The sequence below is a fragment of the Gavialis gangeticus genome, unplaced genomic scaffold (genome assembly GCF_001723915.1).
Source record: "Gavialis gangeticus isolate Ggan-Ray unplaced genomic scaffold, GavGan_comp1, whole genome shotgun sequence".
NCBI classification, from domain to species: domain Eukaryota; kingdom Metazoa; phylum Chordata; order Crocodylia; family Gavialidae; genus Gavialis; species Gavialis gangeticus.
Window position 1 is genome coordinate 26,599,486 of NW_017729032.1, and position 2,364 is coordinate 26,601,849.

Below are 2,364 nucleotides of genomic sequence, written 5' to 3' on the forward strand. Positions count from 1 at the left end.
TCATTCCAGTTTGTTCAGTCACTAGCTGATCAGATAGAGATTTGCCTATGAAGACTATGCTGTCAGCTTTAGCCCGAGACAACTTTCTACTGTACCAATCACTTTCCATTCTGTAGTCATCTGGGGAGAGTACCCATGGTAGGGCTAAAGGCTTTTCCTCATAGTGGCACCTAAGCTAAAATGACCCTGGTGCATATGGGGGCATGGAGGGGTATGTGCATGTGTGTGAGTATAGTGTGTACGATACATAGGGAAGGGGACTCTACTAACATATATGTAGAGAACGTGCTCAAAAAGAACTTTATCTTATTGGGGAGAACAAATGTATTGTGCTCAGTCAGTTTACCAGGAAAATCTTGGTAGCAGAGATTTTCTAGCTGAGTCAGTGCTGGGTTGTCTGTTTGCTTCCTAACACACTCCAAATATGCCATTTCTTAGCAACTTTAAAAGTAATACCTAGGAAAGTATCATAACAGATCAGGTGTTCAAACCATGCGCAAATCTGGATGAAGAATGGGTTTTTATAACATTTTCCAAAAATATTTTTTTCCAAAGCAGTTTGAATTATATTCTTTGTAACCCGCTGAGAATTGTAAAGAATGTATACAACTCATTCCCAAAAACCGGATTTGAAATAGTCACAATGTTCCAGAAGAACAATGATAAGATGGTTAGCTGAGTACTCAATGTTGTGAGATAAAAGGCAGAAAAGGACTTTCTAGAACCACTTTGGAATAGCAGTTTATGGTAAACGAAAGGGAAAGGGAATAGAATGCATGCAATGCAAAATTGGCTTCATTGCCATTGCTGATAGAGCAAGTTGAAACAAAGCAACTGCCTGCTATGGCTTGCAAAACAGAAGCATTTCCATTGAGAGAGAGCTTGCATGAGCAAAGTCATTTTTAAGGGGAAAAAATCAGCAAGAACATAGTGATGAACCAGAAGGCAAAATGTCCATTTTTTTAAATTAGTTAAGTGTAATTCCCTCTACCTATCTTTTTAGGGAATTGCTTGCCAATGCAGTTCCATCAGGTGTATTCAAAAAGGTTTCAGTCAGGCATTCTGGTCAAACAATTTTCTGAATATAGTAAATGGCTATGCTTGATTAAAAAAAAGTATAAAATTCTGACAGAGATAAAAAGATATAGCTGATTCTAGTTATATCTAGATCTATAGTATCAACATATAGGTAGAAATATGGAACACACCTTCAAGTTATATAGTTGTATTACAAGAAACAAAGGGGGTATGTTTTATATTCAACATGAACAGAATCTGTATTTTGCATCTTAAATATATTAATAAACATGTTTTAAATGTTTAAGTACCTATGTATTACATATTTGTTACTTCGTAGAAGACAACGTTTCCTTATCATGACATATTATTTTTAGGTGCAATAGAGAGCTCTTTCCTATTCTGTGGATGAGATTGTAACAGTGCAGTCTAATGTCACTGAAGAGACTGTATTTTTGTATGATGTCACAAGAGCTGTTTGGGGAATAATATAATCAGAAATAAACCTTGTTTGCAGACCAAAACAAAGGTTCTGTTGCAGCCCATCTCAAAATGTTAGATATATTGTATACAATCTGTATATATACTATATATAATATATATTATGTGGAAGACACAGTAATATAATAGTTCCTGTGTACTGTTCTTGTAACATTAGATCTTTTTAATAAATAATTCTCTTTTTATTGTCTTTTATCTTATGTCCTGTCAGCTGCTGAATTATATTTATTCAGGATAGAGTGCCACTAATATTTTATATTCCGACAGGCACAATCAGTGGCTTCACATGTTGTTTTCAAGGAGAAAATATCAATTAACAGTGCTACGTCTGGGCCACCTGACCAGCCAAATCAAAGGATTTCAAGCATATGCTGATATATCCTTGGCATTTGTGACTTATATTTAGATAAGGTAAAACTGCATCAAAGACCAGAACAAGAAATGTGACAGCTGTACCTAACAACATTACAAAAAGAATTTGCACTGAAAATTGATGCTGAGATGCATCTTTCTCTTTTTTCGTAGTCGCAAAAAGGAGATGTGTTATAAGGAAGCCACCAAATGAGATTCCAAACATATAGAAGCATTAAATATTTTTTGGACCTCTGACATGCTCAGCTGGCTTTGAGGTGTCACCAGTGCCCCTTAGGCATTCAGGCACAGAGGTATCTCTTGATTTGCTTGTGTTATACTGAAAATCTCACTTAGTTTGTCTCATATTTAAGATAGTCTGTATGAGAAAAATCATTTTTTGAAAGTATATTTATGTTTTCTGACCAAAGAATATAATCATGAAAGATCTCAAGTGTACGATTATAGCCTATCTTGTACATCTTGATAATTTGA